General features: G+C 45.3%; 1 protein-coding gene, 1 long non-coding RNA gene and 1 pseudogene across 14 annotated transcripts in view; 2 read left to right on the top strand and 1 right to left on the bottom strand.

Annotated features, from left to right (window-relative positions):
* Positions 1 to 27,484, bottom strand: part of Paqr8 (progestin and adipoQ receptor family member 8) — a 48,508-nt gene extending 21,024 nt beyond the window's left edge. For 2 of the 12 annotated variants that reach the window (NM_001432946.1, NM_001432947.1), the window contains 1 exon segment: positions 27,376 to 27,484. The gene's annotated coding sequence lies outside the window, so the exon portion shown is untranslated. 12 annotated transcript variants of the gene reach the window in all.
* Positions 2,367 to 2,448, top strand: LOC120094937 (small nucleolar RNA SNORA17; annotated as a pseudogene).
* On the top strand, positions 14,007 to 19,366 carry LOC148003656 (uncharacterized). Of its 2 annotated transcripts, none has more exons than XR_015629445.1 (2): positions 14,007 to 16,782; positions 16,894 to 19,366. It is a non-coding gene; the product is annotated as an uncharacterized LOC148003656 (long non-coding RNA). The 2 variants fall into 2 exon arrangements; XR_015629446.1 differs by having other exon boundaries at positions 16,633 to 16,778.
* Positions 27,485 to 27,840: the final 356 nt, after the last annotated feature.

Here is a 27,840-nt window from a genome sequence, read left to right as displayed (position 1 = left end):
GTGTGTGTGTGTGTGTGGTTATGACACGAGGCTCCGATCATATCCCAGGATAGCCTGTAGCCCACTAGGTAGGGCAAGTTGTTCTTGAACTCATGGCTGTCTTCCTGTCATGGCATACTGGACTCCAAGGGACATCAGGCATCTGCTGGGTCTTACACTCAGTGACTTTCATGAATTTCTGATTTCCCTCCTCTGTTTCCCAAGTACTGCAATTTCAGGTGTGTGTCACTAATGACTCTGTACTTTTTGATTTTTTAATAATTTTGAAATCATTAAATAGTTCAAGAGTGTAGAAATACAGACAATAAACAAGGGTTTGTCAAATCTTAGTGTGTTGTACTTACTTCCCACGTTAAATGTATGCATGAGTGTACACGTGTGCAACTTTCTGTTCTTCATCAATCTCCCTGTCAGAGGGTCAGCTGAAAGCTCCTTCTCCCTAGCGACAGTTGCTAGGTACAGAATTAGTTGTTCACCCCACCACTGTTTTCTCTTGGAGACATTATGAAATTATGAATAGGTATCAACATAATGATATCAAAACATTATGAAATTACACATCCACAAATATTATGTCCTTTTCTATCTTTTTAACCTTTATGTTATTCTCAGTGTTCCTCAGCCTCCTCCTGTCATTTAATGTGATACTTTGTTTTCCCACATTAATTTTATAATCTCTAGTTTTCCATATGACCACTTCTCATTGGCTAGGTATACCATAATTCCTTTGACCACCCACTTTTGAACAACCAGATTGTTTCTAGTTATTTATTTTGACAAACAAACTTGAGTGGTCACATCTCTTAACTAGATGCTCAACTGGGGCTTCCTTTTTGGGGTCAACTCTTTACCTGGAATGACTTTCTCCTTATTTGTGAATTTCATCCATCTCTGATGATAGCTCAACCTGTTCTCCAAAGCATTAAGTCAAAGAAACACCTTCCTCCACCCATCGTCAGCGAATAACCTGCATTTCTTTTAGTTCGACGCTGCATTCAAACTCCATCTTGTCCTGCACTTATCTGGGTGTTTCTTCTACGCCCGCATGAAGCTGTGATTTCTTAGAGATAAACATTGTGTTACATGGGATTAAATTCCTTTTCCTCTCTAGTGAGAACCCAGAGTGTCTGCTGAATTCACTGGACTTTTCTTCTTTTGCTACTTTCTTAAGAGTTTCTATTGCTGTGATGAGGCACCGGGGCCAAAAAAGCAAGTTGGGGAGGAAAGGGTTTATTCAGCTTACACTTCCACATTACCGTTCATCATCAAAGGAAGTCAGGACAGGAACTCAAACAGGGCAGGATCCAGGACCTGATGCAGAGGCCATGGAGGGTGCTCCTGTAAGGCTTGCCTCAGTTGGCTTGCTCAGTCTGCCTTCTTATAGAACCCAGGACCACCAGCCCAGAGATGGCACTACTCACAATGGGTGGGGCCTTCCTCCATTGAGCACACACTGAGAAAATGCCTTACAGCTGGATTTCATGGAGGCATTTGCTCAACTGAGGCTCCTTTCTCTCTGACGATTTTAACTCCTGTCAAATTGATACACACACAAACAAAACAAAACAACAACAACAAAACAGTCAAAAGGGCTACTAAGTCTTTTTCTCCACTCAGTGATAGAGGTTTATCAGAGTAAGGAGTCGCTACATTCCCATGTCTTATCCTTTGACCCCAGGGTAAGACACTTGGCTCTCTTCCCAGCATTGTCTGCTGAGAGAAACCAGAGGCACTGGAAGTTCTCTGGGCTCGATAACCAGGGAAAGAGGACTGTACACAGCTGGGTATGCACAAAGATGAGGAAAACACCCCTTTTCTATCTTTACTGTGAAAGCACCTAGGTTGGAAAGCACTTACCAAGAATTTTACCCTACGGTGATAGGGATTCGGAGCAGTGTAAAGCATACATTTAGTGTGTACAAAACCTCAGGTTCAATCCCCTGTATAAGAAATAAAGAGAGGCCTGTCCAGATGTGGCTAATGAGTCACACATGTGTTCGTGGGTGGCAAAGAGAAGAAAGGTGTGGAGAGCTTTTAGTGCCGCTTCTAGGAATTTGGCATTTGTCTCTGGGCTTGGACAGGGAGGTAGGCTCAGGTAAAAATATTAGAAATAGTGGCTGTGGGTTTTTTCTACTTTACTTAATTACTACTTTGCATGATCTTTTTGCTTACTACTTCACTCAATCACTTTGTCTTTGATCTAACAACTGACCATGTTTTTTGGATGTACCTAGAATAAAAAAAAAAAAAAAGCAGGAGAGAAATAAATACTTCAGCCCAAGCACTGGATGGAGTCAGTTATAATTTTGTCTAATTGGTTTTTTTTTTCTCACTCCTCACTCTCTCCCCTCCCTCCCTTGAGACTCAGTTGACTGACTTGGTTGAAAGTCTCTGTTTATATTCAGTGTTCTGACTTAGGAACATCTGAATGATTAATAGCCTAACATTCCCTGAAAAGAAGCAAGCCCGAGATGACAAACAATCCTGTTCCAGGCAGATCTAGATGGGCTCCCAAGATGGAGGCTCTTTTAGCCTCGGGTGGGAATAAGCCCAGACAACCCTCACAAGGTGCGACTCAGGTAGCCAGTGAGGAGTAAGCATGAGATGACCAACAGACGTACATGGTGCCCAGACAGGGAAATAGCCTGAAATGACCACCAGTCTGGTGCTGCACAGGCTTAAGGGAGCAGATCATGGACAAGATGACCCCTGCCTGGTGCCATAATGTACAACCAATGTATAACACCCCTGAGACCACTTCTGAGAGACCCACACATTTTGGGTGTTTCAGGTAAGATAACCCTAAAGATATGAGCATGGGAGAGGTGGCCCTACCACTCATCTTCCGGTGGTAGCATGGATGAGGGAAAGATATCCTCCTTCCCTTCAGTCATCACCATCCATGGCAGCCAGGAGACCTGACCTTGGCTGGGGTCATGAGGGCAGGAGAGGTGTCCCTGCCCCTCACTAGCTGCAGCACTTGGGAGAGCAGGCCCCACACCTCACCTCAGCAGCAGAGTAGAGCTGACCTTGGTAGCAGGGGTGCAGGCTAGCCAGTCTCAAAGGCGTATGGGAGAGCTGGCTCTACCATCGTCTACTGTTGAGTAACACAATCAAGAGAGAGATGGCCCCCACCCACCCCTTGCCGGCAGACAGGAGAGCTGACCCTGAGGTCATCAGAGCGGGAGAGCTATCCCAGCCCTTCCTTGCTGCAGCACTCAGGAGAGCAGGCTCTGCACCTGGGCAGCAAGGTAGAGCTGGCCCTGGTTGTAGGGAATGTCGGTGAGCCAGGCTGACTACTACCTAAGATACCTCTCAGGCCCAGATCCAGGACTTTGAATTGGCTCACCCCAACGTCTACCCCATGAAGGAACTGCTGGAGTTCATAAAAAGGCTGGTCCTACAGATTTGAACCTTTGGGATCTCCATGACATGGGGCAACGGGATATCTGAGAGGAGTCCCAGTGAGGTTCTAGTAGTGGTAAAGTAGCAGAAGCCAGAGGCCTCATACCAGACCCATGACTCACTGTAATGAACATTTGCAAGCAAAGAAATGTGGACAAAAGGGTATAGTGTAGGATACAGTGACACACCAGAACTTCCACAAAGAGTTTTTTTTTTCCTCTGTCGTGAGGGAGATTGGAAGGGGAGGGGAGGGGAAAGGGGGGAATGAATGGGACTGGGATGCAAAATGTGACATTCATAAAGAACCAATAAAAAGTGAAAGAAAGGAATGAAAGGAAGAAACAGGTGGAGGGAGAGAGGAAGAGCAGGAAGAACTTCGGTATAAACTAAAGGAAATCAAACATTAGGAAGATTGGTTATCAAAAACTGGAGCAGGAGGCCATTTTCAAGGTTGGTGGAATATTATTTTCAGGCTATCAGCTATGATTGCCATAGTGTAGAAAGGGCACATGGTGAAAGAACCCGGTTCTACCCCTACCCCATCCCTGCGGTGTACTTTCAGAACCCCTGGCTAGAGAACAGGATTGTGGGAGGGGAAAAATTATTGGCTGCTCCGCGAGTGTGAACTACCTCCTCACATTCAGCAGTGAGTGTGGCGGCTGGAAATCTTCCTGATTGCAGAGCATAGATTCACGCTCAGCATGCCACTTTTCTTATCACATCTAGAAAAGTGATATCAAAACTGACTTGTGGGAATCCGTTCAAGACGGCAAACAGTACCGATCGCTTCCGAATTTCGCCCTCGGTACAGTGGTAAGCTGACAACCCGTTTATACTGATCTCCTAAGTTCACTGTAAGACACAACCAGGTCACAGTCTCTTCTAAGCGGCCGCTCATTCCATGTCACGTGATGTATCAGGTTAAGAGCGACTGAAATGAGAATATCTGAGTTCCCGCCTCCTTACATGGGAGTTGACAGGAAGGTCAGATGAAGCTTTGCAAATCTCAGGCTAATGAGGGGCTTAAAATTCATACTGAAAATAAATGTTTCCTCAGCTCCCAGGAAGCCAAGACTCCTCAGGCTGAATAGCAACTTGCTAGACAAAGAAAGGAAGAAAGGAAGAAAGGAAGAAAGGAAGAAAGGAAGAAAGAAAGAAAGAAAGAAAGAAAGAAGGAAAGGAGAGAGAGAAAGAAAGAAAGAACGGGAGAAAGGAAGAGAGAAAGAAAGAAAGAAAGAAAGAGAGAGAAAGAAAGAAAGAAAGAAAGAAAAGAAGGAAGAAGGAAGGAAGAAAGAAGGAAGGAAGGAAGGAAGGAAGAAAGAAGGAAGGAAGGAAGGAAGGAAGGAAGGAAGGAAATCACACCTCTGGTGTTTGCTTCTAAGCTCTAGTTTAACTTTAGAAAGGGTCACGTATAAGAATAAGTGCCTATCATCACAGTAACCTGACCTATGGTCTCAGGTGACATCTCATTAAAGCCATTGCAGGTGCCACCTGAGTGCCTGGCTTGTCTTTCTAATCAAGTTGAAATGCATCCAAACCCAGCTTCAATATCAGCTGCCTCCCAGTGACACTGCTTGAACATTGTCTGCGCTTTGCCACAGCACCCATGGGCCCTGGAAGATTTAGACATAGATTACTATTACCACAGCTGCCAGGAGCTAATTCCTCCCAGGCCTTCCTCAAATCTCCCCTTCTCAAGGAGCTACCCAGCCACTGTCCTGATTTAAAGCTGTTTGGCGCTCCACCAGGCACCACACTCTGCTCCTTGGCTTCATGTCAGGTTTATCCCTTGTAGCTTAATGTTTTACTTTCTCTCTGTGTGTTCAAGTACACGAAATTTACCAACTTAACCTCCTTCTTCTTTTCCTCCTCCTCCTTCCCCTCCTCCTCCTCCTTCCCCTCCTCCTCCTTCCCCTCCTCCTCCTCCTTCTTCATCATCTCATTCTTCTTGTTCTTCTAATCCTCTTCCTCCTCCTCCTCCTCCTCCTTCTCCTCCTCTTCCTCCCAACCTTGTTTCTCTTTCCTCTTCCATAGAGTCTCATTATTTAGTCCAGATAGCCTCAAATCTCCTGCACAGGCTGCTAAGCCCTGACATCACAGACATGAACCACCGATTTCAGTGACCCATCTCATCTCTCAGAATGTGGTTAAACACACTCATTCGTCTAAACGAATCTCCACAACTCACTCTCTCTTTTGCAAAGCAAAAGCCCAATATCTCCTGAACAATTCTCCCTCCTCTCTTCACTCTGGTCCCTGGCAACTTTTTTTTTGTTTTTTTGTTTTTTTTTGTTTGTTTTATGTACTCTTCCTGGGACTTCATATTCATGGACTCATAATCTTTTTACAAGTAACATTTCACTTGGTGCCATGTCCCCTGGTTTCAGCCATGTTACCACACTTCTTTGAGGGTTAACATTTCATTGTGTGTGCACCTCATGTTTTGTCTACATGATCATCTGTCAATAGAGGGACTGTCCCACCCTTTGGCTATTGAGAATGATGTTGCTATGAACGTGGATGTATAAATATCTTCTCAGTACTGTGCTTCCCATCCTTTAGTACGCACATACCCTGAAGTGGGATTTCTAGAGCATAGTAATTTCATTTTTAATATTTTTTAGAAGCTACCCATTCCATCCTCAATGACAGCTGCAATTTCTGCACAGCTTCAATATCGAGTTCTTTCTTTTCTGATTTTCTTTCTTAAGAATATTATTCTATTTGTGTCAGTGCACCTCCTCCCCTGCATGCGTGTCTGTGCATTTCATGTAATAGAATGCTTTTGGGGACTAATATTGCCTGGATATTGGAGTTACAAATATTTGTGAGTGACCATGTTGATTCTAGGAATCAAACCCCAGTCCTCTGGCACAGTAGCCACTTTAGCCATTGAACCATCTTTCCAGCCCCATTTTCTTAAATGGCAGCCATCTGACTGGATAAGAAGTGAATAAATACATCGTGTGTTGTGTTTATTGTTTACTGTCTGTTCTTCCTAGCCTCTGTGCTAGCCCAGACTACAAGTCCCATCGGCAAAGAAATTCTGGTCTGTTGTATTCACTGTCGACCCCTTGCCTAGAACCACACATAGTGCTCAGTGAGTACTCAGTGACTAGTCTCCGAGTGAATGAATACATCGAAGCTTAGCCCGGGAAAGCAAGCCTAAGGTCCAGCTGGTTCTGGAGGCTCTGAGGCAGAAGGACACAAGTTCAAGGTTGAGGCAGAAGGACACAAGTTCAAGGACTGCCTGCATTGTGAGCTCAAGTCTAGTTTGGACAACTTAGCAACTGTGTCTCAAATAAAAAGTAACAAATCAGCTGGGGACCCGCTGCTCATTGATGCTGCCCTAGACTGGCATACAAAAGGCCTCCATTCAATTCTCAGCACAAAAGCCAAAGAAACCAAGGATGAACTGAACGGGTAAGAGAAAGACGCAAGAACGGTAGACTGTTCCCTTTCTGGTTCGTATGTCCAGTCTCAGCCTCTCTTTGATCACCGCATGCTAAGTTTATGTTTACATGTTCATTTATCTAAGGCATTCAGGCTTTTGGTGACAATTTTCCTCTCTTTAAACACAAACTCGATGAGTTTTTAACATGTGCCCTGATCTTCCTCACTATTACTCGTGAATCTGAAGCTCGTGGGATTCGGGGTTGTGAGGAGCTCACGAGAAGCTGCCAGGAAAACCAGAGAGTCCGAAAAACGCAGATAGCTTGACTGTCATGCAGTGAGGGTTCGCTGCCCACTTGATGTAACTGTAACATCTCTGTCGAGCTGTAACAAAGCTATTTCAAACTGAACATTCTCCAACGGCGATCAAGCATTCCAAATAACCTACTTCTGCCCCTCGATCCTTGTTGATTGATTGATTGATGATTGATTGATTGATTGATTGACAGAGTCTCAAAGAACCGAGGGTGGCCTCAAAACTCCCACGAAGCTGACAAAGATCTCGAACTCCCAATCCTGCTGCCTCCACCTCCCACAGGCCTTTTACCACCACATCTAGCTTTTCTCTACTCCTACCAGAAATGGGAGACGCCTTTTTCCCTTCTTCATAACTGAGTACCTTTTCTATCTGCCTGCAAGTAAATTATCATTATGATTCCTGTACATAGAATACTCAGTCTATGCTAGGGACAGTTTCAAGTCCATTGTAGGCATTAACTCTCCATTCCTTTGAACTATACGGCATTGAGTCTGCTAAACTTTAGTTGTGATCTAGATAAGGGAACAAGTTAAGTCCTTTGTCCAAAGTCACTTGGAGGAGGTAGCAAAGGCCAGAATCATGACTTCCGAGCTTGCCGACTAAGCTTCCTTGTTATTTCAGAGTGCTTTATGTTTCTACCCTATTTCCTGGAAAGCACTACAAAATGTCTAAGCCGGCTTCCTTCCATTGATATGAGAGCAGGATTCTTACGATTCAGACCTGTCTACACCCTCCAACTCTGTACAAACTTTGGCTCATACAGGTAACACCAGTCAGCAGCAAGTTTCACCTACAGTGGCTCTAAGATGTTGGGCCTAAGCAAAACTCTTAGTAGCACTTGATTTTTCCTGCGTTAGGACATTTTATTTATTTATCTTTCTTCAAGTTTAACATGTCAGTAAAAATTTTAATTAGTGGCTGTCCTAACCCAAATATATTGTGGTAGGTACATTCATTAATATCAAGTGGGCACATCTATTATCAACACCAAGTTTTGTTCTTTGGAGGATGTATTGGTCTTGGAAGTAAAGTAGGCTGGGAGGCAGACAGGCCCTGTTCCTGTCACATTAAATGAAGCATATACTTAAAAATATCCACCACAGCCCTGCTGGCCCCAACAGTGCCATTTCACAACTGGGGAGGATAAGAAAGGTTTGACACCTGGCTGCAGGTGTCGAGACCACAAAGGACTAGCAAACATTCCTTATCAGTTTCAAACAGTCCGTTTCTAATCAGTCACACGGAGCTAATTTGCCATCAGATGGACATTCAAATCAGATATGTTTTAGCCAGACGTCCTGGCTTGTCCCTGTAATCCTAACCCTGATCAGGCTGAGGCAGGAGGACAGCTAGTTTGAGGCCAGCCTGAGCTCCAGAGGATGATCTTGTCTCAAAGCAGAGCAAAGCAAAACAAAACTAAACAAAGATTGTGTTTAAAACCAAAAGGGCACACACTATAAAGGCCCACCGAGTTCTCTTTAGCAAACAAAGGAAAGTGAACGACAGAGCTGTTTGCAAGTCCAAACAGAGGCTAGGAACAGCCAAGTACTCAATGTTACCAGAATATTCAAGGTCAGCTTCATTTCCATCAACCCAGCGCTGCCTTTGACAAAAGATTGTCCTATATTCTGAAAAGTTGTATTCATTCCCGCCTCGCTATTTCAGCCTCATGGGGAGAATCCGGTTACTTCAACGGTCCCAAAGGGTGTTTGGTCTTTTCCCTCCTTCCTTTGGATAACATCCAAAAAGACCCAGAAGATAAAGCAAAACAATGAGCTTGAAGTGATTCCAGTTAAAGACTTTTAGATAAACATTAGCAAACAGAAATATACCCTTCCTAGAGCGGGGAACATCCTCTAAGTCCTACCTGACTTTTAAAAAAATACCCCTAAAACACTTGGTCAAAGAAGTGCTGTCTGACCTACATGGATTTTTGGCTCCTCCCTTCTCCATCCCTATCACACAACTGAGACTTTTCAAAAGGCATCTCTCTGTGCCTGGCAGCCAAATCAGAGCATCTTCAAAGTGGCTGGGTTTTGACTTTGCCTTGTGGGGTTGGGGGTGGGGGAGTAGGGGGTGCTGTCAGTTAAAACAACCAAAAGCAGCAACGGAAAAAAGCAAATCTCAGGCATTCCAGAGACAGCCTGGCACCCTCTGTTAGTCTTCCTAGGGACAGCCAGTCCTTGTGAGGCAAAACCTGCAAGCTCCTACCTACACAGCACAACTGGAAATGCTTTCTAGTGAGGCCAGACGCACCTAAAGCATTCTGATTGCACAACGGGTTATGTGGGTTACATGAACTATTTACTGCCAGGTGCACAGCAAACAGCTTCGGTCAAGGAAATCTCTTTCTTTTATTTCCCTTTTGGTTTTTCGAGACAGGGTTTCTCCATGTAGCATTGGCCGACCTGGAACTCACATTATAGACCAGGCTGGCCTTGAACTCAGAGATCCGACGTCACCTCCTGGCTAAGTCCCATCTTCTTGGCAGTTTCTTCAAAATCAAATCGAACAGTACCAGTTGTGAAAGACCTCCTGTGTGCAGAAAAGGGAAACTCAACCCTCTCAGAGACTCTAGGAGAGGTTAGCATTTAAAATATTCTCTCCTCAGTCAGGGGCATGGTGGTATATGGGAGTTCCAGGACATCCAGGGTTACACAGAGAAACCCTGCCCCAACCCACCCAAAAAACAAACAAACAAAAAACAAAAAGGAAACAAAACAACTCTTAGCTGAGTCTGACTGTGCATGCCTTTAATCCCAGCACTCTGAGTTGGAGGACAGCCAAGACTACGTAGAAAAGCCCTGTCTCAACATACAAACAAACAAATGTCTTTCCTGTCACCTGTGCTCCAGAAATGTTTTGGTTCCTTTGAGTGGTTAAATTTCCCCATCCGTTGCACTCACTCTCAGAACCACTTCGCAAATCCGTGGGAAGGAGCTAACACGACCACAGGCCAAAGTCCGGGTTAGCAAATGACCTGCAGGTCCCACGTCTTCTGCTATTGCTTGGTAAGGGCTTCCTGGAGTCATGAGGAATGTCCCTAGCCTCTCCTGGACCTGGGAAGGAACGGTACTGTGACTGAAATGTCTACCATAGACACTTAAGGGAGGCCACCCTCAGGGGAGCTGTGGTGCAGAACCATGATGTCATACCTAAACCCACTCCATTGGCAAGAGCTAAGTGACTGTCCTCCATTGTTTTGCCCATTAGACTTTTCCTTTTAACCGTAAAAAATCACATAAATAATGAAAAACTATTTGAGAATATTTAAAGGAAACATGTCGGAGCTGGGGAAGACATCTTTAATGGGTACAGTGATTGCTGGGCAAGCATGAGGACCTGAGTTTGGATCCCTAGACCCACCTAAAATGTCAAGCCAGGTGGTGTGGACTCATACCTCCTGTGTTAGAAGGCAGAGACAAGAGGATCCTGGGGGCCAGAGGGGTTTGGGGTGATTGGTGGCAGGGTACGAGGTAGGTGTAACTGGTCATGTAGTCTAGCCAATCAATGAAAAAGTCTAGGTTCAATGAGAGACCTCTCCAAATCTGAACTGGTAAGTGGTCCGACACAGGATCTCAACCTCTGGCCTCTGCACGTGGGACACACGTACACACCACATACACCACGTGTTCAGAAAAAAAAAAAAAGAATATGCCATGTTTCCCAGAAAGAATCTCAAAACTAGTTGGCATATTTCATTAGGGATATGGGTGGAATTTGTTCTCAGCCCCAAGAGCAGCATGACTGAGTATGCCCTCTAGTCCTCCACAGTGAGGGTAGTAAGAGGTGCCGGGCAGCCCTCCAGCAGTTAGCCACCCTCTGTGATGGGGACTGGGCAGGTAAGAGGACGAGAGAAGAAATGCTGAATTGGCAAATGTCGGCAATCTCAACGACAGAAGCAAGGAAGCGAATGTGCTGCTTGGTTGATGAAGATCCGCTTCCTAGATCTGAGGCAACCCAAGTGCCTTAGCCAATGGATAAGTAGAGTTTGCCTTCTGCTCTGTTCTTAAGCATGCGATGGGCCTAGTTGGTGCCTTGTAAGGGAAGAATCATGGTTCTTTGTGGGTTTATCCACCCTCTCGTCTTCTGTACGTCAAGCTTCAATGCTTAGGAAGGGCCTGCTCGGTCAGGTGTCTGGGTGGGGAGAATTCGCCTCCCCGGAACTTCTTTGTTTTGTCCGCCAACTGGCTCCCAGGTGGGAAGACATTTCTGGCAGTGAAATCAGTCCACAGCAGGCAAGAGGCCTACGAAAAGGCCAGGGAATGAAGGAAGCCATGTGACAGGAGACAAAACACAATTAGCAGTGCTACAGACAAACTGAAAAGATTCAGCGGGAAGCCCGACTGACTGGCTCTGCCAAGGGAGAAAAGCAAAGGAAAATTCATTTGAAAAGAAACCTTTTTGTTCCCTTGGTAGCAAGCAGCCAATGGAAGTCACACTTCCTACTACGCCCGTCCTTTCTCAGTGTGGGTTTCTCCAACGTTTCAAACTATCACAATAAGAGTCTGGCTGCTTCTCATCGATGCTTCTTGCTCAATAGAATCCATTAATATTTCAAGCTGGTCCTGGGGTTGACACCGGAGCCTCTCACATTCTGTCCGAGGGTGCTTACAGAGACCCAGTTAGCGCAATGGCTGGGTAACTGAATTTCTGGAAACCAATATGGTGGCGCGTGTCGTGGGTTTGAGGGATTACAGGGATGTGAAACAATGGAATAAAATATGTGCCCTGAAGGCTCCCTCCTAACCCCACCATATGCTGCTGATGGATTCAGGAAACCACTGATACCAACTCGGTTGGCACTGGAACCTCTTTAATTCTATCTTTATGCAATTCAGCCCCAGCCCTGGAAGTTTGCTTCTAGGAAGATCCAGTTAGAGGATTAGCTACCGCAGTGGGATCTGGAGGTGTCTATATAGTGTTTGGTAAGTAGGGCAGGCTCTGAAGCAAGGCAACATTAGTGTGGTGTCTCGGCCACTTCTAACCTGGGTGACCTGAGCTAGTCTGTTAAGCTTGTAGTCTGTATCTTTATGACGCAGATCATAATGGCACCCCATTACTAGAACTGTTGTGAAGCTGAACATATGAAAAGTCCTTATCTTTTAAATCACATTTCACAAGCTTGACAAATGATGATTGGGGTGTACTTTGAAATAAACCGGAAGTAAAAGACATAAGAAACAAACAAAAACCTTTGGCAGCCTGGTCACCAAGTCACACATTTTTAAACCTAGCACTCAGGGAGCAGAGGCCGTTCCTTGAGTTCAAGGACACCCTGGTCTACATGGTGAGTTCCAAGACAGCCATGGAAGTGTAGAGACACCCTGTCTTAAACCCCCTTCCTCCAAAAAATAGAGGGAGGAGGAAGAAGAAGAGAAGAAAGAAGAAGAAAAGGAAGGAAGGGAGGGAGGGAGGGAGGGAGGGAGGGAGGGAGGGAGGGAGGGAGGGAACCTGGAGAGAAGGTTGTTACCATTCTGTCCCAAAATATTTATAATTCAAATTTAAGAAAGAGAATATAGTACATTAAAACTCTTCAAATACAACATACAGTGTACTCAATAAATATAATCTGTTAGAGATTGGGGAGGGCCTCAAGGGCCTTATTCACAATTACAGAATCATTGGGAGTTGAGCCTGCCTCTGGACACCAGCACGAAAGCACCTGGGTCAGTGCACAGCAAACTTTACCGTCAGTTGAAGCCACCCACAACTGCCGGAGCTTTCTGTTGGAGGTTTGCTAACTCAACTGAACTCGTGAAGTATTAATCATACCATGTCCATTCACACAATCGCAAGAGATTCACTGTGTCTTCAAAGAGTTCTTACCCAAACCTAAGTTTCAAGGACGCACGCAGCCATCTGACACACAGGTTTGAGGGACTGCAAGCGTATGAAATAACGGGATAAAAAATGCTCCATGACGTCTCCCTCCTAACCCCACCCTATGCTGCTGACAGATTCAGGAAACCACAGATACCAATGCAGTGGGCACCAGAAACTCCTTAACTTTTGCAATGTCTTAGATAAGGTGCTCAGTTGGACAGGAAGCCCTACCCTGTAGTAATTCGAGGTTAGATATTGAGGGAGCACTTAACTTAAAAGGAGATCAGCATTTTTAAACGCCGTGCCCCAAAATTATGAAAGCATTTAAAGTACTAACCCTGGTACAGACCAACTTGGCCCTTTTGAAAACTGGGATGACCGTTCTCTTAAGTGGCTACAGGAGTTGAGTCAGTTAGAGTAAACACAAAGAAAGTCCACTGAACCAAGCCTGGGATGGGACGGTTGCTTAGTACATGTCGCTGGGTTGTGCCTCCATGCAGGAATGGCCATATTACTATCTTCTTTGGAACTCAGTTAGGACTTAAACCCAGTGGTTCTCCAGGCATAGAGACATATCCTATAATTACAGATAGTGGCTTTCTGTTTCATAAGTCAAGATTTTTATGGAGCTGCAATGTCTACACAGAGTCGATGGGTGGATGACTATAGTATTTGTCATGGGTGCCTGTCTGTCCTCCTCTATGTGACCCTCACTTCTTTACGTGTCTTGTGACAGTGTGTTCCTTATACCAAAAGAAAAAGTATACATAAAACGTAAAGAGAGGCACAGGGCCTAATTCAAATCTACGAACCACTGTCATTATTATGATGTGTCAGCTGGAAAGTACTGTCAGCTTGCAAGTGTGTGTATATGAATGGATATGTATGTGCATGTCAATGAATGTGTCTATGTGTGAATGTATGTGTATGTATGTGAATATATATATGTGTATGTGTGTATGAATGTATGTATGTGTATGAATGTGTGTGAATCTGTGTGTATGTATGAATGTATGTATGTGTGTGTATGTGAATGTATGTGTATGTGAATGTATGTGTATTAGTGTGTGTGTGAATGTGTATGTGTGTGTGTATGTGTGAATGTATGTGTGTATGTGAATGTATGTGTATTAGTATGTGTGAGTATGTGTGTGTGAGTGTGTGTGTTTGTGTGTGTGTGTGTGTGTGTGTGTGTGTGTCTGAAATAAGACTGAAGCACCCTTAGCAAAAACTTTAGAGGTCTTTGCTTCTCTAAGAAGCTAAGGCATGCTGTAAAATCTTTATCATGCTTATACCTATCACTAGTAATTACTCCCTCTTCTTTGTCTTCATTTATCTTTCTGTACAGCAATCCTGACTTCCCAAAATCATATTCCTTGTTAATTGTGTGGCCCTCTTCAAAAACACATTGCACCCTGGAAGGCATCTTCCTCCTCTCTGCATCACTGGAACCCAGAACTATGTATTCGTTTGTTTGTTTTTTGACTGAGAAAGAACCTCTTGTAACCTTGAATTGGTGACCTTGAATTACTGTTCATCCTCCTCCATTGTTGGTAGTATTGTAAGCTGGTACAACCATTCTGGAAATCAATCTGGAGGTACCTCTGAAAATTGAACATAGTACTCCCTGAGGACCCAGCTATACCTCTCTTGGGCATATACCCAAAAGATGCCCCAACATATAACAAAGACACGTGCTCCACTATGTTCATAGCAGTCTTATTTATAATAGCCAGAATCTGGAAAGAACCCAGATGCCCTTCAACAGAGGAATGGATACAGAAAATGTGGTACATCCACACAATGGAATATTACTCAGCTATCAAAAACAACGACTTTATGAAATTCATAGGCAAATGGATGGAACTAGAAAATATCATCCTGAGTGAGGTAACCCAGTCACAAAAGAACGCACATGGTATGCACTCACTGATAGGTGAATATTAGCCCAAAAGCCCAGAATACCCAAGAAACAATCCACAGACGATATGAAGCTCAAGAAGAAGGATGACCAAAATGTGGATATTTCAGTTCTTCCTAGAAGGGGGAACAAAATACTCACAGGAGTTAGAGGGTGGGAGGGACTTGGGAGGAAGAGAGGAGGGCAATGGGGAGATGGGGGGGCAGGATCAGGTATGAGAGGAGACAGAGATGATATACAGAGGGTCAGGAATTTGAACAGAAGTGTGTAGCAATGGGGGATAGGGAACTGGAGGTAGTCACTAGCAAGTCCCAGATGCCAGGAAAGGAAGAGGCTTCCAGGACCCAACAGGGATGAGATTAGCTGAAATGCCCAACAAAGGGGAGGGAGAACCTGTAGAAACCGTATCCAGAGGTTAGGCAAGGTCCCCAGTTGGGGATGGGGCCACCCACCCTTCCCCCAGAATTGATCCTGTCTAAAGGAAATACAGGGACAAAAAGTAGAACAGAGACTGAAGGAGAGGCCATCCAGAGACTGCCCTACCTGGGGATCCATCCCATATGCAGCCACCAAACCCGGTCACTATTGCTGATGCCAAGAAGTGCATGCTGACAGGAACCAGATATAGCTGTCTCCTAAGAGGGTCTGCTAGAGCCTCACAAATACAGATGAGGATGCTTGCAGCTAAGCATCAGACTGAGCACAGGGACCCCAATGGAGGAGTTAGAGAAAGGACTGAAGGAGCTGAAGGAACGGTTTGCAACCCCATAGGAAGAACAACAATATCAACCAACCAGACTCCCACTCCCCTGTACTCCCAGGGACTAAATCACCAACCAAAGAGCACACAAGGGGGGACCCCTGGCTCCAGCTGCACATGTAGCAGAGGATGGCCTTGTCTGGCATCAATGGGAGGAAAGGCCCTTGGTCCTCGGAAGGCTTGATGCCCCAGTGTAGAGGAATGCCAGGGCGGTGAGGTGGGAGTGGGTGGGTAGGAGTGGGAGCATCCTCATAGAAGCAGGGGGGAAGGGATGGAAGGGAGAAACTGGGAAAGGGGGTAACATTTGCAATGTAAATACTTAAAAATATCCAATAAAAAAATAAAACAAGAAGAAAAAAAAGAATTCCTGTTCCTCTTGAATCTACTTCCTAAGGGCTGGGATTACAGTGCCACTTCAGTCTTGAGCACTATATATGGTCTTAAAGTTTGATTTTATGTATTATTAGTGTGTATGTGCTTATGTGACTTCCGTGTGTGTGAGTGTGCGCTTATGCACGCCATGATACTCCCGAGGACATCAGAGGATGACTTCCAGTTGTCAGTTTTCTCTTTCCACTGGGGAATCATACCTAGGTCTGTCTGACTTGCACAGTACTTTTTCCTGTCAGCCATCCCACCGGGCCCGAACAACAATTTTTAATGAATGGCTTCCTCTCCCTTTTCTTTCTCCACTCAACTGCAGAAGAGAATTTAGATCTGCAACCCCACTTTGCGAAGCCTTAAGTGGCTGAGCACTAACTTGCAAACACATAGAGTTAGCACACAATGCATGGAGCATTAGAGAGGACAGTGGAAGACAAAGCCTGCTTCAGGCCTGCGGCATGCACGCCCCTCATTTCTGCCCTCTGTGCTATTCCTGAAACCGTCGAATCAACAACAACAACAAAACCCCCTTCTTATCCAAATGCTACCTTTCTGGGGTTGTTTCTTCTGCACTGTATTCTGAGCACAGAGGTCACACTGAAGTTGCCTTTTTTTTTTTTTTTTAACGGTGTGGCACAAAGTCTTCTACCACAGCTCACAGCTCAACACACAGGGCTTAAGCCTAGTGTTTCCTGGGTTAAAACTAGAGTCCTGTGTCTTACAGAATCCTGGTGTGCATATCTACATGCATGCATGTGCTGTGTGTGTGTGTGTGTGTGTGTGTGTGTGTGTATATGAGAGAGAGAGAGAGAGGCAGACAGCGACAGAGACAGACGTAGACACACACACACACACACACACACACACACACACACACACACACAGAGATGTGTTTCTTAAATCATATTGTTCCTTACTGTGTCTAGCCCACTGTTGGGTACTTATTAAGTGGTCAAAGTCCCTGCAGATGAACTGGAATTTCTTGCCTGAAGCCCACCTCTGCTGCCTGACAGCATTTATACCCCAACAGTACAAATTTCCCATTTTTTCTGTTATCTCTATGTAGGAGTGACCTTCCAACTTCAGAGATCTAAAACTACTAACATCCCAGATGAAACAGAAAGCCATCAGCGAGGCTGAGCCTGGTGGCATAGGCCTGTGATTTCAGATACTCAGGAAGCTGAGGCAGGAGGATTGAAAGTTAGGGGATATTATAAAGAAAAGAGGAGAAAGGAGAGGAGATCAGGAGCCCTGTGAACTAGAGGAGGGGGGGTTGCAACCTGAGAAATACCAATGGCATTTCCCAAATTAATCCAAATGTCTTGTGCAGAGACCTGATGAACCAAACCTTCCTGAAATGCTACCCAGCATCCACAGCCCTCTGGAATTTGCCTGCATGGCATTTTAATACCGTAGCCATTACAGTATTAACCCATGCAGAAAACGAATTCCCCTTTCCTGGCAACTCAAAAGAATACCCTTCACGCCGTTGCTTTGCTTAAGTGAAGAACTAGAAAAGCTAAGGTGGGATTTCTGCACCGAAGTCATTTTGCAGAACATAAATTTTGTAATTTGTGTAGCCTTGCCTTCCACTGTCTATTTCACATTATCCTCTGCTTAGAGTGTCACCAACGCTCTCTTGAACAAGTCCAAGACAAAACAAGAAAACAGCTTTCCCCGATAAAAAAGCGTCATCCCCCACAAAGCCATTGTCTGCAGGCAGGGAATGGGGATGCATCTCCCTTCAGACTGCAGTCGGTTTGAGGAAGCACAGCCTTCCTCCAGGGTCTCTCTAGCTCCTCTGGCAGGCAGCCCTTGTGAACATTCTCTTGGACTAAAAAGAGTAGATTCTAACGGAGGGGCCAAGCACACTCTTTTGAGACATTGACAAAAAGCTGCAAATACCCTCTTAGTTGTGGATACGGAATGTGTCCTCCGACTTTCTTTGTTTTTAATCTTTGACAACATCAGCTGAGAAGGATAAATGTCACCACCTCTGCTGCTAGCTGTATCACAAGAGCAACAACAAGAAAGCCTGTTAAATCAGTAACCCTCACCCTGGGCTCCTTCCGATTCACAAAGGCAAGGGGGTTGGGGTGAGGGGCAGGGGCTGATTAAAATGGGAATCAGGTTGCCTAGACTGAGATCATCACAGTCATTTAGGTCAGCTCTTGTTAAAATCTGAATTACTGTTATACCTGTTGTATATGAAAATCATGATTATTGCTAATTTATTCATTCAATGATTAATGCTATGAGGATAGCATTGGATCCTCTTCGAATATTAAAACGGAGTTACTCTGCAATAGTTAAATCTTTATTGTCAACCTAACTGGACTTCAGAACCCCTAGAGAGATGGATCCGCACCTCTGGACATGCCTAGGACAGTGGATCCAGTAGTTAACTAATGGAGTCTGTTGGCCCTGTAGATGTCCTGCAAGTTTACGATGCTCCCCTTGGCATGGAGAAAAGAAGTATTTTCCTTCACCTCAAAAGGCTTACCTCAACCTGATTATCCAACTTGTTTAACTTGTTACAGAGAACGGTTTCTTCATCTCTGGGGAAGAATAATTTTTAATGCAATGTGACATAATATGACATTTAATTAAGCGATTGTCAACTTCTCATTAGGTAAATAACGACTCTCTCACTATTTATTGGTAGTCTTAGCTCTGTGCACAAACTATGATATTGAAAGACAAGGAAGGAACTATTTGGGGGTAAGGGGTTGGGACCAGAAAGAAGGGGAGAGACCGGAAAGGGAGGGCAGGGAGTCCCCAAAAGTATTTTTTCCATCTGACTCTGAGGGACAGTGTTGCTGCAAATCTATCTCTAAACTGTAGCCTCTAGAGAAGCAGAGATTGAATTTCTGCTCATTATTTGATCCACTGTGTTTACTGTAGACCCTGGCACTTGACAAGCCCTTTAAATCTGATGGATGTGAACAAATGAGTAAGTCTTCCTGTGGTTCCCCCAGACCATTGGGAAGTCCATCAAACATCTCACTGCAGGGCCAGCAAATGGCTCAGCCAGTGGAAGAACCAGATGACCTAAATTTAATCCCTGGAATCCACAGTGTGGTAGCAAGCATCTGTAACCTGAGCATCCCTAGAGCGAGGTGGAGAATTTATAGAGAAACCTGAGAATTTCTTAGGAGCTCACAGGCCAGCCAGCCCTGAGTGCAGGACATGGCTTCACTAACAAGAGAGACTCTACCTCAGCAAGGCGGAAGGTGAGAACTGACTGCTGAAAGGTGCCATCTGACATCCCCACGCATGCTGTGACATTCACACAGAAACACCAGGCCAGCCAGCTCTACAGCTCAAGTTCCAGGACAGCCAGGGCTACACGGAGAAACCCTGTCTTGAAAAACCAGTAAGAACAATAGCTTGAACAATGGAGGGCTCTTCTTTTTCAAGTCGGGGTGAACATCAGGCCCCAGCCACTTATATTATACGTAATTAAATAATTAAAAAAGCCACCGGTCCTCAGGACATTTCCCTCCTACTTACAGCAGGAGTCTAACAAATGCGTATGGAGGCGGCAGGGACACAGTTCAGACTTCCATCTGATCAGCACCCGAGGTGCCTTTTATACAAGTCCCAGTCTCTCTGCTCTCGGTCTCCTCGTCTGTGAAATGGAACCAATAATACTACTTCCTAGGTGACAGGGCCGTCCTGAGGACTAAATGAAGTGATGTAAACACATTGCCTGATACTAGTCCGTGCTCAGTGCTCAGCCATGAACAATTATTAACAGCGAGGAAGCTAACTAGCAGTCTCCCAGCCTGCGTGCGTGCGTGCGTGCGTGCGTGCGTGCGTGCGTGCGTGCGTGCGTGCGTGCGTGCGTGCGTGCGTGCGTGATCTTCAGACCTAAGAAAAAAAGTTAGGAGCCAGTAAGATGGTTCAGAAGGTAAAAATACTTTCCACCAAGCCTTGCACCACACGGGAGGACCTGAGTTCAATCCTCTAGACAGGCATGGTGTAAGGAGAGCCAGCTCCCCCCAGTCATCACCACCTGACTTCAACACAGCGCCATGACATGCACTGCTCCTCCCCCAATAAATGACTAATACAATAAAAATTGTTAAAATCACTGTGACGGTGTTGCTGTCCATGCCACACAGGCTGAAACAAAGCTGTATTGGACAAGGTTGGAAACCGTTTGACTGATGCACACACGGAAATAGTAACCAATGTGAAACTGTCAATCAAAAAAAAAAAAAAAAAAAGTCCTGTAAGGCTCTGAAGCAATGTCTCCCGACTGCAAGCTTTCATTCACCTGTCACTAAAACAAGAGCCCAAATAAAGTAATATTTTTATTAGGTTTTGTGTGTGTGTGTGTGTGTGTGTGTGTGTGTGTGTGTGTGTGTGTTGTATGTACGTGTTCATGTGGGTCTATGTGTATATGCATGCCAATGTATATGTAGAAGGCAGAGTTCACATCAGGTGTCTCCTTTCTTGAGACAGGGTCTCTCAGTCAGAACTTAGAGCTCACTGACTGGCTAGGCTCGTTAGCCAATGAGCTATAGGGATCCACCTAGCTTTATGATTCTTCCACTCCTCTACACCCCGCCCCACAAACACCCGCTACCCCACCACCCCAACCCCATCCTGGGCTAGCAGAGCCCACGGTACCATGATTTCCCATGGATTCTGGGAATCAGTACAAATCTTCATTATTTCATAGCAGTTACCTTAGCAACAGACACGTGTCCCCGCCCCTATCTGTTCTATTTTGTTTTCCTTTTCCTCTTCCTCCTCCTCCTCTTTTTTAAAACTTTTCTGTTTCTGTTTTTGTTTTGTTTTGTTTTGTTTTGTTTTGAGGCAAAGATGCACTGTGTAACCCACATGGGCCTGCAATTCATATCCATCTTCTGGCTTCAGCTTCCCAAATGTTGATATTATAAACATAAACCACAACTCACACCCTCCCCCACCCTCTGATTATTAATTTCACAAGGCAGTGGCCCTTGACTTTTGGAATCATCTGCAAAGCATTCTAAAAATCTGATACCTAGGCCCTACCCAGAGTTTCTGAAAGGATGGTTTAAGGGAAGCCGGGGCACTCCCAAGTGTGTCTATTGTACAGAAGAAACTGAGCCGCAGTCCCAGTGCTTCCTAGCTATCAGTTAGAAAGCCTTTCTTGTTTACTTCCCTGTCTATGAAGCACTATGTCTTTTCCTCCTGCATCAGGGTCTCCCCAGTGTAGCCCAGGCTAGTGTAGACTTTACAATTCTGTTGTCTCTCTCTTCTGAGTGTTGGGGTTATTGGTGTGCACCACCACACCAGACTATGGGTGCTTTAATATCATCTCCCTTCACGGCAGCTAAGCCTATAGTGAGAGTAAATTCTCAAAGAGCTAAATCACCTTAAAACTAGATTACTTCATGAGACAGCTACCTGTTTAGCTCTCTCCAAGAAATGGAGCTGGAGGCAGGAGAATTGTGATGGCCATTCTTCCTTTGGAATCTCCTCTGTGGGCTTGCCCACAGGGATTTAACCAAGGACAGAAGACCCGTCCTGACTATAGGCTGGGTATTGTCAGGCACTGGAGTTTTAGGCTGAATAAAGAGGAAAATAGAGAAAGTGAGCATTCCCTTCCCTCTGCTTCCGGACTGCAGAGTTCTTGACTCTCACTGCCACGCTAACCACCACAGTGACCTGTTCTCTCAAACTGGGAGCCAAACAAACCTTTCCTTACATTGCTTTTATTAGATTTCTCTTTTCTTTTTGCCTCAGCAACAAGAAAAGTAGCTGAGCTGAGACAAGAACATCCAGCGAAAGTCATATTAATTCTTGGCGCAAGTAATTACGGAAGAAACCTTTGTTTGCTTTTACATATCCTTAAGACAGGTAGATAAATATGATGTTTTATATTCCTGATCACCGTGTCTTTTCCGGACTATGGTTTCATAAGATTATTATACCACCTTCCTAGCTTATACTGGAATAGTAACATTCACAGAGAAATGTAATGTCAACATTTACAAAACAGCTGAGGACTGAGTAACAAGCTCTTCTTCCTTGCCATTAAAAAAAAAAAAAAAACATAGTGAACTAGCATTTTAAGAGGAGCGTTCATCATAAACATGCCTCTCTGGGCTGGGGCCACTGCTGGTTGGTAGAACAGCTGCACAGCACTCATGGGTGCCCAGGCATAATCTCCCGTACCACACGAAACAGGCAGTGAGAGCGGGTACCTGTGGTTCCGGAATTCATGGTGGAGAAAGGAGGGCCAGAAGTGCAAAGTCATTCACAGCTACACAGTGAGTTCTAGGCTAGTCACTTCAAAGTGTGCTAAGCAAACTATACATATTTCATTGGAAGGAATCAAGGGAGAGTGGGGGGGAAAGGGAGAGAGGGAGAGAAGGCGGGAAGAAGGAAGAGGATTTTTATTCAATCAGGGTAGGAGGAAAGGACTACAGAAGAGACTTTTTAATTATTTTTTTTACTCTAAATTTTCACTACCGTAGTAAGCTGTAATATATAGCCATTATAGAAATGTTCACATTAAATAACATCTAAATGGGGGCTGGAGAGATGGCTCAGTGGTTAAGAGCGCTGACTGGTCTTCCAGAGGTCCTGAGTTCAATTCCCAGCAACCACATGATGGCTCACAACTATCTGTAATGGGATCTGATTCTCTCTTCTGGTGTGTCTGAAGAGAGCGACTGTGTACCCACATACATTAAATAAATAAATAAATAATCTTTAAAAAAAGAAAAAAAACATTAAAAAAATCTAAATTAAAAGTGAAGTAACTGAAGTTGCTTTTTTTTTTTTTTCTGGTTCTTTTTTTTTTTTCGGAGCTGGGGACCGAACTCAGGGCCTTGTGCTTCCTAGGTAAGCGCTCTACCACTGAGCTAAGTCCCCAACCCCCTGAAGTTGCTTTTAAAGCCATGATTTAAAACTTAAAAAAATAGAACAAAGATGTCAAGAAGACAAAAATAAATCTTCCTCACTCATATCATAAGTCACAGAGCTCAGCTAAAAGGAATACCATTCTCTAGGAAATGATAAATTCTCACAAGAAGTCAAAAGAGTTTTAATACATATCTACTAATAAATAATTTTACTAACAAATATAGCCAGCCTCCACTGAGCACTTATTCTGCGTACACTGTTAGGCAGAGAATTCAGAACTGTTTATGCACAATCTTACTTAATTTTTCTCGCAAATGTATACAGTCCTTACCTATTACGATTCTCACTTGAAATCATTTCAAAGTAGATGTCACTCGAAGTTGGAATTATAGGCAGCAAACTGAGGTCCAATGAGGCAAAACAATGTCCGAGAACTCGCCTAGCTCTGAGTTGAGCCACGATGGTGTGAAAGCGAAGGAGACAGAGGACCTGTGCTCCGTTGGCTGCCGGGTTCACTTTGTGCCCTGGAATCCTTATGCTAAACTGCACTATCAGAAACCATTCTCCTCCATTTGCCTCTAGGCAAAGTTAAAAATCAAACTCAAAACTCCAGCTCTGGGCCTCAGTATGGGGAAGTATGGCTTGGGGGTTGGTGTGGGTTGAGAAAACTAATCTCTTACTTTGATGCGTGTGGAGGACTGTCCAGCAAAGGACATCAAGGTGAAAAGAGACTTGGCTTCACATGCCTTAATTCGTTACAAGGTACACTAGTTAAGTGATATTTCTAAGCTATTTTTCCTGCATATATTCGAGATACCCAAATGAAGGTGGTACTTTTATTGATGTGGATTTTTTTTTTGAGATGACCTCACTATGTAATTTGGCTTGAACATGCAATACAGATGAGGTTAGACTCAAAATGATAGAGGCCCACATGCTTCTGCTTCCCTGATGTGGGGCTAAAGGTATGTGCTACTGTATCTGGCTGATTTGGACCTAAATGTCTCCCCGTGGCTTCCACCTAGAATGCTTGCCCTGTAGTATTGGGAGATGGTGGGGAAACAGTTAATGGGGCGCTCCTCCTTTCTCTCTCTCTGTCTCTCTCTGTCTCTCTCTGTCTCTCTCTCTGTGTCTCTCTCTGTGTGTCTCTCTCTGTCTCTCTGTCTCTGTCTCTGTCTCTGTCTCTCTCTATCTCTCTCTCTTATTACTGACTATCATGAGGGGAGCAGCTTTGTCCTGAGATGTACTCCCAGCCCTGCTGCTCTGCCCAACAGAATCAATCCAAATCAATCAGGCCAAGTAGACAAAAAAACCTATAGCAGCGGTTCTCAACCTGTGTGTCTGGACCCTGTTGGGGGAGTCGCATATTAGACATCCTGCATATCAGATATTCACGTTACAATTCATAACAGTGGCAAAATTACAGTTACGTAGTAGCAATGAAATGATTTTATGGTGGGGGTGGGGTGTTCACAACATTAGGAACGATATCAAAGGGTCACGGCCTTAGAAAGGTTGAGAACCACTGCTCTAAGGCTTTCCCAGGTTGCTCCTTCTTGATTATCTCAGGCGTTCGTTGCCGTCATAAATCTGCAACTTCTGGGTAAGCACTGATTAAAAAAACAGAAAGAAAGAAAAAGCCGCATGTTTACCGGAAGCCGCCCCTTTGAACTGCTTCAAGACAGTCATCACTATTTTCATACTCCATATTATAACCCCAGTTCTCCAGAAGCCCAAGCTGGACTCATTCTGCCTTGGACTCTGCCCACTGCAGGTTTGCAGGCACCGGGCAAGCAGCAAACATACTGCAGAATCTGACGGCCGGTCCAAAGCAGGAGCTCCGGGACTATTCTCTGCAATGACAGCATCACTACATTCAGTACCCAGCTTGCCAAGGGAGCGCTTTTGAAGAGGAGAAATATTCGGCTGACTGTATACATACAGACGTATTTATTTTAGTACTTGGATTAAAAACTGAAAGCATCAACTGGCTTTATGTGGGAGTGAGTAAATACACTGCTTGCCATAACGATATTGCGGATCTCTCATGCAAGGGTCAGGCCGTTCAACAAGCTCTATGTATGCGCTCCGTGTAGCAAAGTGCGTCCCATTCAGATATGGCGTTTTGCAATGGAAACGTGCTTTTGCTGTAAATTTGCATAGTTATTAAAGCATTCCCTTTCCTGAAAGAAAAACGAAACATGAAAACGAAAACAAAAGAAAAATTTAAAAGCAATGCCAACATCTTCAGCAACAAAACAAAACAACAAGAACAGCAAAAAACCACATTGGGCTACCCAGGGCAGGGAGCACAACCGCAGTGCGAGGGAGACAGAAGCAGGTGGATTTTTTATAAATTCAAGGCCAGCCTGGTCTGCATACTGAATTCCCCGCCAGGCAGGAATACACAAAAGACCCTGTCTCAAAACAAAACAACAATAACAACAACAAAAACAAAACAAAACAACAACAACAAAAAAAAAAACCACTCACCAAATGTTAGTTTCCAAAATAGGTCTTGGGGATTGGGACTGTAGTTAGGGGTATCCTATACATGTTTAGATGTGCCAGGCTTAGTGTTTAATCCCCTGCATTGCAGGAAAAACAAAAGACAAAAAACTAAACTTCTAAGTGTGTTGACACATACTTCTAATCCCAATATGCAGGAAATGGAGACAGAAGGATTGGCTACGTAGTTAAGTTTGAACCCAAAACTCGGCTATATGAGACCCTGTCACCCCACCCCCAATAACAAAGTTAAAAAAGACGAAAACAAAAACAAAACAAAAAGCTCTCAGATTTCTTGGGGAGTGGGCATCTCAGTCTGTTCCAGAGGATGAACCTGTCCTCCCAGCCCAGAAGGAAAGATTCTTTCCAAAACCCAAGCACCTTCCAATGCAAAGAAATCACAGCGAAAAACCACGAATCACTTGTCACACCCAAACAAACTACTTACCTTAAATAATCAGCAATATAGGGTAGGTCAACGAGATGCTTAACATTACTTTAACTAAATGAAACAACTTGTACACCCAAGACAAACAAAAGAAAACTGATCGTGCTTAGGTCATAATTTTAGATAGCACTTAGACACCAAGCCTCTGAGATGCCAGGAGTGGACCAGTACCAAGGGTGGACCAGCCCAGACATGGAAGCTGACCAAGAATAACTCTATCAGGGGAATTATAGGTAGTGCCTTCTAGAAAGGTAATTTCCTACTAGCTGCCCCAGGAGACCGAAGCTTCACTAATACAAACATGGACTATGGGACACTAGAACACGGAAGTTTGCCTGTGGAATGCTGTGTGCTTGCTGACCTCCCTCAGAAGCTCTCACTGCACAAAAAATAGTACCTAAGGACTATGACTCTCTACACACCTACATCATATGAGCTTTGCCTAAAGCACAGAAGGTGGAAATCTCACTCCATAACTATTCCTTTCGCCCTAGTCTCTCCTCGTCGCACCCCCCCACCACCACCACCACCAAGCAAAGCCATTTCTAACCCAGGTCAGAAATATGAGGTGTAACTTAAACAAGACAAAGTGCTCACCAGGACCAAGGGTCTCTCTACTATCCCTGGGTACGTATAACTGTATAACCAAGTACTCAAAGTTGAGACCGCTGTCTCCTCCTCCTGGCACCTAATCACCCTTCCATAGGTCCCCAATACTCCTGGACTGGCGAACGCTGGGTCCCCATTTGCCCTATCTAGGGTTCCTCAATCTGCTGTCAAGGGAATACCCCCTTGAGGTGTCCACGGCCACCTCTACTGAAAAGACAGCATTCTCGTGGCTGAGATAGTCCCAGCACTGTCCCGCCGGCCACCTCCGCCCCTTTGTATTTCCCCCTATCCCTCGGTCCACCTTAGCCCCTAAACCAGCAGCCTACATACAGCTTTCAGCACAACTCTCTGCGGTGTCTCCTTGAAGAATCCCGCTCCGTCTTCCTCAAGGAGGAGCTCGTGCCTTTCTCACCTTACTCTTTCCGGGGTTCCCCTCTCTCGGGCACCCCCTTCCGCCCCATTCTTCCTCTACTGGGCATTCCCCTCCGGGATTCCGTTCCCCTCTGCCCTGTGGAGGGCGCCCCAAGAATGCTCACAGGACTACCCCTCCTTTGCATCCTTCCTCTCCTGTTCTCCCTGGGCTAAGACACCTTCAATTCTCGATCGTGACACCGACTCCAAACCCCAGCTCTCCAGGATCCTATCCCCAAGCTCCTCACCATCGCAGTCCGGATCCCCTAGCTCCAATCCTTCAGGGCTCTGCAGCTCCTCAACTCCACCGTCTGGACTGTCTGTTCTGCATTCTAAAAACCGATATTAAAACTCTAATATCGGGTCCCAGCTGGGTCCCCCAGGTTCGGGGCACCTAATGCGAGTTTACATCTCCCCTGCAGGTCGGGTCACATCCCCGCCTCCCGGCTCTGGCAGAGGCTCCCCAGCATCTCGGTGGAGATCTGCACCCTGCCCGGTCCCCGCCCCCCACAGACGGGACTTACCAATACCAGGAGCGGCCGAGCTCCTGCAGCCCAGCTCCGCCAGCCGCACTCCCGACTCCCGGCTCCGGGAGAGCTCCTTCCGAGCGGCCCCAACCGCCGAGGGCTCTGCACCCGAGAGCAGCCGGGAGGAGGGGACAACCCGGACGGCGACGCCCAGCTCCGCCCTTTCCCGGCCCAGGGGAGGGCTGCCCAGCCGGGTGCACAGCCGGCTGCCACAGCCGCCACCGCAGCCGAGGAAGTTGACTGACGCCGCTTCCTTCCACCCTTCCACCCACCTTTATACCCTCGCCATCCCCGAGCCCCGCCTAACTGCAGACCCCTCGGGGGCTTGAGACAGCCAGGGATGTGTTTTGCGCTCTGTGTTCTTTCCCAAAAAGCATTTCCTAAATCCCTTGGGGAAAGGAGGAGGAGGGAATAACAAACTTCATCTGCCATTTCATTTCCAATCCTGGCCTTCTTTTCTGT

This window comes from Rattus norvegicus, chromosome 9, assembly GCF_021556685.1.
Source record: "Rattus norvegicus strain SHRSP/BbbUtx chromosome 9, alternate assembly SHRSP_T2T, whole genome shotgun sequence".
NCBI classification, from domain to species: Eukaryota; Metazoa; Chordata; class Mammalia; order Rodentia; family Muridae; genus Rattus; species Rattus norvegicus.
Note: the sequence above shows the minus strand (reverse complement) of the source record. Positions and strands in the feature narration are given on the sequence as shown.